This window comes from Danio rerio, chromosome 8 (genome assembly GCF_049306965.1).
Source record: "Danio rerio strain Tuebingen ecotype United States chromosome 8, GRCz12tu, whole genome shotgun sequence".
Taxonomy (NCBI): domain Eukaryota; kingdom Metazoa; phylum Chordata; class Actinopteri; order Cypriniformes; family Danionidae; genus Danio; species Danio rerio.
Genome location: NC_133183.1, coordinates 33,225,781 through 33,238,277, shown reverse-complemented (window position 1 = coordinate 33,238,277; position 12,497 = coordinate 33,225,781).

The following is a 12,497-nucleotide window of genomic DNA, read 5'->3' as shown; positions in this document are numbered from 1 at the left end:
TTTTGTGAATTTACACTGTATATAAATGATGATGATTAAGCATCAACAATAGTGAATTTACACTGTATTTAAATGATGATGGTCCAGGATCAACATTAGTGAATTTACACTGTATTTAAATGATGATGGTCCAGGTTCAACAATAGCGAATTTACACAGTATTAAAATGATGATGGTCCAGGATCAACATTAGTAAATTTACACTGTATTTAAATGTTTATGATGGTCTAGGATCAACATTAGTGAATTTACACTGTATTTAAATGATGATGGTCCAGGATCAACATTAGTGAATTTATACTGTATGTAAATGATGATGGTCCAGGATCAACATTAGTGAATTTACACTGTATTTAAATGATGATGATCCAGGATCAACAATAGTGAATTTACACTGTATTAAAATGATGATGGTCCAGGATCAACATTAGTGAATTTACACTGTAATTAAATGTTCAGGACGGTTCAGGATCAACATAATTTAACTTACGCTGTATTAAAATGATAATGATCCAGAATCAACATTAGTGAACTTACACTGTATTTAAATAATGATAGTCCAGGATCAACAATAGTGAATTTACACTGTATTTCAATGATGATGGTCCAGGATCAACATTAGTGAATTTACACTGTATTTAAATGTTAATGATGGTCCAGGATCAACATTAGTGAATTTACACTGTATTTAAATGATGATGGTCCAGGATCAACAATAGTGAATTTACACTGTATTTAAACGATGATGGTCCAGGATCAACAATATAGTGAATTTACACTGTATTTAAATGATGATGGTCCAGGATCAACAATAGTGAATTTACACTGTATTTAAATGATGATGGTCCAGGATCAACATTAGTGAATTTACTCTGTATTTAAATGATGATGGTACAGAATCAACTTTTGTGAATTTACACTGTATATAAATGATGATGATTAAGCATCAACAATAGTGAATTTACACTGTATTTAAATGATGATGGTCCAGGATCAACATTAGTGAATTTACTCTGTATTTAAATGATGATGGTCCAGGATCAACAATAGTGAATTTACACAGTATTAAAATGATGATGGTCCAGGATCAACATTAGTGAGTTTACACTGTTTACACTGTATTTAAATAATGAGGATCAACATTAGTGAATTTACACTGTATTTAAATGATAATCATTCAGGATCAACATTAGTGAATTTAAACTGTATTTAAATGATGATGGTCCAGGATCAACAATAGTGAATTTACACTGTATTTAAATGATGATGGTCCAGGATCAACAATAGTGAATTTACACTGTATTTAAATAATGATGGTCCAGGATCAACAATAGTAAAATTACACTGTACTTAAATGATGGTGGTCGAGGATCAACGAGAGCGAATTTACTCTGTATTTAAATTTTTATGATGGTCCAGGATCAACATTAGTGAGCTTACACTGTATTTAAATGATGATGGTCCAGGATCAACATTAGTGAATTTACACTGCATTTAATTGATAATGGTCCAGGATCAACAATAGTGAATTTACACTGTATTTAAATGATGATGGTCCAGGATCAACAATAGTGAATTTACACTGTATTTAAATGATGATGGTCCAGGATCAACATTAGTGAATTTACACTGTATTTTAATGATGATGGTCCAGGATCAACATTAGTGAATTTACACTGCATTTAATTGATAATGGTCCAGGATCAACAATAGTGAATTTACACTGTATTTAAATGATGATGGTCCAGGATCAACAATAGTGAATTTACACTGTATTTAAATGACGATGGTCCAGGATCAACGATAGTGAATTTACACTGTATTTAAATGATGATGGTCCAGCATCAACAATAGTGAAATTACACTGTACTTAAATGATGGTGGTCCAGGATCAACAAGAGCGAATTTACTCTGTATTTAAATTTTTATGATGGTCCAGGATCAACATTAGTGAATTTACACTGTATTTAAATGATGATGGTCCAGGATCAACAATAGTGAATTTACACTGTATTTAAACGATGATGGTCCAGGATCAACAATAGTGAATTTACACTGTATTTAAACGATGATGGTCCAGGATCAACAATAAAGTGAATTTACACTGTATTTAAATGATGATGGTCCAGGATCAACAATAGTGAATTTACACTGTATTTAAATGATGATGGTCCAGGATCAACATTAGTGAATTTACTCTGTATTTAAATGATGATGGTCAAGAATCAACTTTTGTGAATTTACACTGTATATAAATGATGATGATTAAGCATCAACAATAGTGAATTTACACTGTATTTAAATGATGATGGTCCAGGATCAACATTAGTGAATTTACTCTGTATTTAAATGATGATGGTCCAGGATCAACAATAGTGAATTTACACAGTATTAAAATGATGATGGTCCAGGATCAACATTAGTGAGTTTACACTGTTTACACTGTATTTAAATAATGAGGATCAACATTAGTGAATTTACACTGTATTTAAATGATAATCATTCAGGATCAACATTAGTGAATTTAAACTGTATTTAAATGATGATGGTCCAGGATCAACAATAGTGAATTTACACTGTATTTAAATGATGATGGTCCAGGATCAACATTAGTGAATTTACACTGCATTTAATTGATAATGGTCCAGGATCAACAATAGTGAATTTACACTGTATTTAAATGATGATGGTCCAGGATCAACATTAGTGAATTTACACTGTATTTAAATGATGATGGTCCAGGATCAACAATAGTGAATTTACACTGTATTTAAATGACGATGGTCCAGGATCAACGATAGTGAATTTACACTGTATTTAAATGATGATGGTCCAGCATCAACAATAGTGAAATTACACTGTACTTAAATGATGGTGGTCCAGGATCAACAAGAGCGAATTTACTCTGTATTTAAATTTTTATGATGGTCCAGGATCAACATTAGTGAGCTTACACTGTATTTAAATGATGATGGTCCAGGATCAACATTAGTGAATTTACACTGCATTTAATTGATAATGGTCCAGGATCAACAATAGTGAATTTACACTGTATTTAAATGATGATGGTCCAGGATCAACAATAGTGAATTTACACTGTATTTAAATGATGATGGTCCAGGATCAACATTAGTGAATTTACACTGTATTTTAATGATGATGGTCCAGGATCAACATTAGTGAATTTACACTGCATTTAATTGATAATGGTCCAGGATCAACAATAGTGAATTTACACTGTATTTAAATGATGATGGTCCAGGATCAACAATAGTGAATTTACACTGTATTTAAATGACGATGGTCCAGGATCAACGATAGTGAATTTACACTGTATTTAAATGATGATGGTCCAGCATCAACAATAGTGAAATTACACTGTACTTAAATGATGGTGGTCCAGGATCAACAAGAGCGAATTTACTCTGTATTTAAATTTTTATGATGGTCCAGGATCAACATTAGTGAGCTTACACTGTATTTAAATGATGATGGTCCAGGATCAACATTAGTGAACTTACACTGTATTTAAATGATGATGGTCCAGGATTAACAATAGTGAATTTACATTGTATTTTTTCAATTAAATTTCAATTGTTGTTTTACTTTAGTTGACAGGAGAGTTGAGACTATGGTTAGGAAAGATTTTGAAGCAGAGATAGAGGAAGGGTCACCAAAGGACTTGAAAAGTGGATTCAACCCCAGGTTGCCATGAATACAAGAGCGCCAAGCATTGGCGCACTACCCACTACACCACTGGAACATACGATTTATAATGTACATAAATTGTAGTGATGGTCTAGAATCAACTTTAGAAAGTTTATACTGTAATTAACAGTTTAAGGTGATCCAGGATCAACAATAGTGAATTTACACTGTTATTAAATGATAATGGTTCAGGATTAACAATATAGTGAATTTAAACTGTATTTAAAAGATGATGGTCCAGGATCAACAATTGTGAATTTACACTGTATTTAAATGACGATGGTCCAGGATCAACAATAGTGAATTTACACTGTATTTAAATGACGATGGTCCAGGATCAACAATAGTGAATTTACACTGTATTTAAATGATGATGGTCCAGGATCAACAATAGTGAATTTACACTGTATTTTAATGAAGATGGTTCAGGATCAACATTGGTGAGTTTACACTGTATTTAAATGATGGTGGTCCAGGATCAACACTAGTGAACTTACACTGTATTTAAATAATGATGGTCCAGGATCAACATTAGTAAATTTACATTTGTATTCTTTCAATTAAATTTCAATTGTTTTTTACTTTAGTTGAGAGTTGAGACTATGGTGAGGAAAGATTTTGAAGCAGAGATAGAGGAAGGGTCACCAAAGGATTTAGTAAGTGGATTCTAACCCATGTTGGCAAGAACACAAGAGCGACAAGCGTTGGCGCACTAACCACTACACCACTGGAACATACGATTTGTTAAGTACATAAATTGTAGTGATGGTCCAGAATCAACTTTAGAAAGTTTATACTGTAATTAACAGTTTAAGGTGGTCCAGGATCAACAATAGTGAATTTACACTGTATTTAAACGATGATGGTCCAGGATCAACAATAGTGAATTTCCACTGTATTTAAATGATGATGATCCAGGATCAACAATAGTGAAATTAAACTGTATTTAAATGATGATCGTCCAGGATCAACAATAGTGAATTTACACTGTATTTAAATGATGATGGTCCAGGATCAACAATTGTGAATTTACACTGTATTTAAATGTTTTTGATGGTCCAGGATCAACATTAGTGAATTTACACTGTTATTAAATGATAATGGTTCAGGATAAACATTATTGAATTTACACTGTATTTAAATGATGATGTTCCAGGATGAACATGAGTCAATTTACACTGTATTTAAATGATGATGGTCCAGGATCAACATTAGTGAATTTACTCTGTATTTTAATGATGATGGTCCAGGATAAACAATAGTAAATTTACACTGTATTTAAATCATGATGGTCCAGGATAAACAATAGTGAATTTACACTGTATTTAAATGATGATGGTCCAGGATTAACAAAAGTGAATTTAAACTGTATTTAAAAGATGATGGTCCAGGATCAACAATTGTGAATTTACACTGTATTTAAATAATGATGGTCCAGGATCAGCATTAGTGAATTTACATTGTATTTAAATGTTTATGATGGTTCAGGATAAACATTATTGAATTTACACTGTATTTAAATGATGATGGTCCAGGATCAACAATAGTGAATTTACATTAGATTTAAATAAAGATGATGATGGTTCAGGATCAACAATAGTGAATTTACTCTGTATTTAAATGTTTATGATGGTCCAGGATCAACAATAGTGAATTTACACTGTATTTAAATTATGATGGTCCAGGATCAACAAAATTGAATTTACACTGTATTTAAATGTTTATGATGGTCAAGGATCATTTATTCATTTTCTTGTCAGTTTAGTCCCTTTAATCAATTAATCCAGGGTCGCCACAGCAGAATGAACCACCAATTTATCCAGCAAGTTTTTACGCAGCAGATGCCCTTCCAGCCACAACCCATTTCTGGGAAACATCCACACACACATTCACTCTCATACACATTTACACTACAGACAATTTAGCCTACCTAATTCACCTGTACCACATGTCTTTGGACTGTGCGGGAAACCAGAGCACCTGGAGGAAACCCACACGAAGGCAGGGAGAACATGCAAACTCCACACAGAAACACCAACTGAGCCGAGGTTCAAACCAGCAACCCAGCGACCTTCTTGCTGTGAGGCGACAGCACTACCTCTTGCGCCATTGCCTCGCTGGTCCAGGATCAACATTAGTGAATTTCAACTGTATTAAAATGATAATCGTCCAGGATTAAAATTAGTGGATTTACACTGTATTTTTTCATAACATTTTTGACTTTCGTTGACAGGAGAGTAGAGACTATAGAGTGGAAAGTTATTAAAGCTGAAACAGTGGAAGGGTCGCTAAAAGACTTGGAAGATTGATTCAAACTCAAGTTGCCATGAATACAAGAGTGCCAAGCGTTGGCACACTAACCACTATGCCACTTGGAGTGCCTATTTACACTGTACATAAATGATAGTGATGGTCTAGAATCAACTTTAGCCAGTTTACACTGTAATTAACTGTTTAAGGTGGTCCAGGATCAACAATAGTGAATTTACACTGTATTTAAATGATGATGGTCCAGGATCAACATTAGTGAATTTACACTTTATTTAAATGTTTATAATGGTCCAGGATCAACAATAGTGAATTTACACTGTATTTAAATAATGATGGTCCAGGATCAACATTAGTGAATTTACACTGTATTTAAATGACGATGGTCCAGGATCAACGATAGTGAATTTACACTGTATTTAAATAATGATGGTCCAGGGTCAACAATACTGAATTTACACTTTATTTAAATGATAATCGTCCAGGATCAACAATAGTGAATTTACACTGTATTTAAAAGACAATGGTCCAGGATCAACAATAGTGAATTTACACTATATTTAATTGATGATGGTCCAGGATCAACAATAGTGAATTTACACTGTATTTAAATGATGATGGTCCAGGAACAACAATAGTGAATTTACACTGTATTTAAATGATGATGGTCCAGGAACAACAATAGTGAATCTACACTGTATTTAAATGATGATGGTCCAGGAACAACAATAGTGAATTTACACTGTATTTAAATGATGATGGTCTAGGAACAACATCAGTGAATTTACACTGTATTTAAATGACGATGGTCCAGGATCAACGATAGTGAATTTACACTGTATTTAAGTGAAGTTTATGTATAAACAAATTTCGAGAGGATCACGTGCTTATGATTGCTAGCAGCTGACCCGCATTATCCAATTCACTACGATCCAATCAGATGACTCCTAAACTACTATAAATACCCTGGGGTTTATTCCATTACTATCTTCGTTTTGAAGAGGCAGCTTCACCATAGCTAGCTCCGTTGAAGAACCTACTCTGAACCAACATGGACAACCAAAGCAGCTACCAGCTACCAGCTACCAGCTACCAGCTACCAGCTACAATCTACAATCTACAATCTACCAGCTACCATCTACAAATTACCAGCTATAATCTACAAGCTACTAGCTTTAATTTACAAGCTACAATATACAGCAGCAGCAACAACAAATGCAGCAACAACAACAACAACTACTACTATTACCACTTCAAAACAACTCCAACAATTGCATCAACAACTTCAACAACAAAACATCAAACCTTCCACTTCAACGCATCTGCTGTGTCTTCAACCATATTCTCCAGCAAATGAAAGCCAAAACTCCAAAGCCATTGCAATGAAACTGAACCATTACCTTTTTCCTAGCGGTGCACATGCTATGCACATGAAGGGAAGCTTTGCAAAATAACCTTACCAAACATTTAGACTAAAACAATTATAAATCTTTTGAATAACAAGACTAGCGTAAACAATGATTTTAACTAAAGATACTTGCCTCTTGCCCGTCCACTGATCCATAACATTTAACAGCTTGTTTGCTGGAATGTTCAGGGGTCCGTTCTTCGTACGTGGATTACTCAATTAGCTGGATTTGGATGTTGACGATTTGACACGATCCAGGATCGTTTCGTTCTTAGAAGCTGATCCGAGAGTTGTTGTCATAGCAACAGTTCTGCTAGGTCAAACCTGATCGGGAGCAGGTTCAAATCATATAAACAGGATTAGATCGGCTCGGTTCAAGCAAAGATAATACAGAAAGTATGTTCCGAATTCTGATATTTTCTTACAGTAGTAGTTATATACGCTTGGGAAAATGGTACATATTTTTTAAACTATATATATAAAGTTATAGTCATTAATAAAATAAATTAAGTTATACATATTAATTAAACGTATGCAATCTGCACCCTCGAAATGAAAGTACAACTGCCACCTGGTGGTGCAAAGAGAAAACTTATTGATATGAACTTTTTAGATCGCTTTAGTACAAATTGTGTATAATAAAAATGCACAATATGTGACTTTTTAAAGCAATAATACATTTATGCAGTCATAAACTTGAAAGTTAATATGCTGGTGATTTGATGCTTCACAAAAGTTGCAGCTGCCTTTACCAATATGAAAATACTTTTGTAAACAACCAGTTATTCTTTACGCCGATTAAAAAACGGCTATTATAATAAAGAAAATATTTTCTAAATGTGGAACTAAATACATTGATTTGCATTGAAATACATGATGAATACACTTGACACATGAAAGTGGAAATTGCAGCTCACAACAAATGTGGAAGGTTATTGCGTGTCATATTTAACAAGCCGTTTACTGCTAATTTGATGTCATTTTGCTCACATGGATAATTGAATATTAATCAGATGATGTCATTACGCTGCTGTGCCGTCAGCCAATCGTTGCATTGCTGATCATGATTTCGAGGATCGATAGATCTGTCCTTCAGCGATCTCAGATCAGTTTATCCAGACATTCTAATCTGATTCGCAAACTCGTTTGAAGAACCAAATTAGCGAGAGATCAGTTATCAAGATTAAAAGATCCAGGATCTGCCAAATCATCTTAGATCATTTAAGCGAGGTACGAAGAACGGACCCCAGCAGAGCAACAGCTCAAGTCATAAACAATGGTGAACTTGATCAACAAAATGGCCGCTGGGCTTTTTCACCTTTGGCACGCTTGACTGGCTCTCCTTTAAGCCAATAGCTGTAAGGAAAAGCGTCACCATCCAATAAGCTCTCTGGAGAAGGTCCCGCCCTCTCTCTTGACTCTGTTGCAAGTCTTATTAATGAATTTGGGCCAGACACGCTTGTGAATGAAGTTAAGTTACCAACAAATGTTGTTCATGGATTAAAGTAAAGCCAATTACTAACATTCCATTCACAGTTTTACTAAGTGGTGACATCGCCCTTGAAGTCTTATAGAGTTCAGAGTTTGATGTTAGCAATTAAAAAAAAAAAAAATTTGATAATAATAATAAGAAAATAATAATAAAATAAATAAATAAATTATACACAGAGCACTGAGGTCCAATTACACTAGACCAGTGACTCATTTATTCATACACTAGTGTCTTATGTAAGCTTATAATGGCAAGTCAGTTGGATGTGAAACAAAACAAACTTCTTGATTGGCTGCTATGAATAGGAGGACATTTCTGACAACGGATCTTCAATAAACACTTCCAGGACCACCAGACAGAGCATACCCCTTATCCTCAGCTCTCCATCCATTTGCCATTCTGAGGGGAGATGAATGCTCACCTCTACCATCCTTGCACGTAGCGACATCAAGCTATCAGGCCATCCATTAATAAAAAGACCATGACATTTGGCTGCAGAACCTGACCCTCATCCAACCCATTACATTTTATATGCTCTTCAAATACAATCACACTTTACATAAAAGATGCATTTCCACTCACATAGCTCACATCCTCGATGCCATATTTTTCAAATTGCTTTGAATTGCGTTGTCACCCTGATACTAACTTCTGATTTCTGATTTCAGGTCTAACCCAAGGATCTAACCCGGGCGTTTCAGCTCTTCCTTCCTTAACCTTATTCTGCTCCAATCTACAATCTGCGACTACTGAACCTGCAACAGTGAATTCGTTAATCAAAAAAAAAAAAAAAAAAGAATCGATAATAAATTCATGATAGTACCATTCTTGCCCCACTGTTCAGCGTTCTTATATTAGTCCTATTGACATTGCGACTTGAGAATTCTCTAGCAAAAACCCTTGATTATTGGTCTCCGCTCCTCACAATTCTATATTCCTAGCATTAACAGCACCATTCCATCAGACGAATACTCGTTGAATTATCATGATATAGACCAAGCAATTTCGATCATCAGTTTAGCCGGTCGCAATGCTTGGCTTGCAAAAATCGACATTTCATCCACCTTTAAAATCATGCCAATTCACCCAGACTTCTGGCACCTTTTTGGCATTCATTTGCGCTCACAATTTTACTTTGCAGTCCGATAAACTTTCGGCTGCAAAAGTAGTCCTAAAATTTTAGATATGCTTAAGAAGCATTATGCTGGATTTTATCTAATAACTACGAAATCCCGCATAATCCATCTCTTCGATGATTTTCTCCTCATTTCCCCACCTTCTTCACCTCCAGCTAAACACCTATCGAACACCCAAAAGGTTTTCGAAAATCTAGGCATCCCCCTCGCAGAGGAGAAACAGCCGGTCCCAGCACTTCCATAGAATTTCTGGGCATCAACTTAGATTCAAATAAATTTCAAGCTTCCCTTACCAAAGAAAAGATCGACCGTATAATCTCTTTATCTCAAATTTTCCTTGAGAAACAATCATGCACCAAACGCGAACTGCTATCTATTCTCGGGCATTTCAATTTCGCGATGCACATAATTCCCCAAGGTCGCCCGTTTATTACTCACCTCCTTCAGCTCTCCTCCTCTGTCCCCGGTTTAGAAGATACCATATATCTTTCTAAACCCAGTCGCAATGAACTCAGCTTATGGATCTCCTTCCTTAAGCAATGGAACGGCTGTTCCTTTTTCTATAGCAACCTAATTTCTTCCCCGGTGCATATTAATTTATTCACTGACGCTGCCCCCTCAGTCGGGTTCGGCAGCTTTTACCAAGGTCACTGGTTTGCTTCAACGTGGCCCCCGCAGATGTTTAGTCTACCCAGAAATCAGCAATCATCTGCACTTTCGAACTCTACCCCATAGTCGCAGCAGGGCTTTTATGGGGAGATGAATGGTCCGCCTCTAGCATTCTCGTTCATTGCGACAATGAAGCCACCGTTTATTGCGTTAATAAAGGACGCTCGCACACACTTCCAATTATGCCCTTACTAAGATGCCTCGTTTGGACGGCAGCCAAAAAGCAATTCATTATGACTGCTAGACATGTTCCAGTTTGCAAAAATCAAATTGCTGATTCTCTCTCTCGCTTTCTTTTCCAGAAATTTCGGCTCTTGGTACCGGAAGCAGACCAGCATCCAACACCTGTTCCACTCTATTCACAAATTATATTGCCATAAAACTTCCATTTCTCTGATCCTTCACGCTGTCGCACCAAGGACCCTTGAGTCGTATCTCACAGCATGGAAATCTTATAAATATTTCCATACCCTGTATCAAATACAGTTCCCAGATTTTTCATTGCTTACCATCACCTCATCTATTTCCCAACTCCATACAGCCAAAAATATCCAGGCAAGCTCCATTAAAAGCTACCTTAGTGGGGTCCAATTTTTTCATAAATTGATTTACGGGGCCACCTCAGAAGCCATTTCTAACGCTCAAACTTCCCTCCTCATTAAAGGTATCCAGAAATCACCCCCCCCCCCCTTACTGACACTAGACTACCCATTACACTCAATATTTTAGCAAAGTGCATACGCACACTGCGCAAAGGATACCTCTCACTGCACACAGCCCGTACACTAGACGCCATGTTTACCCTGGCTTTTTTTGGCTTCCTGAGGTGTTCAGAAATGGCTATCACATCCAATTTCAATCCCGCAATACACCCCACTATATCTGATCTAACACTGCTGAATGCTGAAACACTCGCCTCTTTCATTAAGCAAAGCAAAACAGATCAGACAAGCAAAGGGCATTTTATTTACATTACATTTTTTTTTCCCCCACACAGCCATTCCAAACTCTCCTAGCTTTTCTCCATTCAAGGAGAGCAAAGGAGTCCGACCCACATGCCCCACTTTTTACTGATGACGCTAACCGTCCAGTAACCCGTTTTTGGTTTCAAAAACATCTGAAAGAAGTCTCCCGAATTGTATCCCGAATTCGTTTCCCCCGAATTGTATTCCAGCCATTCATTTAGAATTGGCGCAGCCACCACAGCAGCTCACAAAGGTCTATCCTCGCACCAAATCCAGACCCTAGGCCGCTGGTCCTCCGATGCCTTCAAAGCTTACATTCGCCTCAGCCGATCCCACCTCAAGACAGCCCAGCTAGCCCTAATCAGCTAAATTCCAAACTCCAACTAGGGGTACGAGCTCGACCCTAAGTAGGCTGGAGTACGCGTGTGTGTGTGCTTGTGTATGGGTGCGCATGGGAATGTGTGTGGTTGCTCGCGCAGATACAGCGTGCGTTTGCACACGTATACATGCTTATTTGCACGTGGATATGTATATGGGTGTGGGCGTACATCTAGGTATGCATATGCACGTGCAAGCAAATGAGTATGTGAGCCTAGGGGCATTACATGTTGTGCAGGTTGCATGTATGCTCTTAACTTCCCTTTCAAACCTACTATGCTCCTTCCCTCACCATGCTCTGACCCCCACAGGGGTCCAATCCAAGCACTACCCCCTCCCTCTTCCCGACTCTTACTGCCCCCCCCCCCCCCCCCCACCCATAGCTCTGACCCCCGCAGGGGTCGCGCTGAGCTTCGACTCTCGCAAGAGTCACCAGTTGCGCCAGGCCTTTAGAAATGGTATGTACACGCATG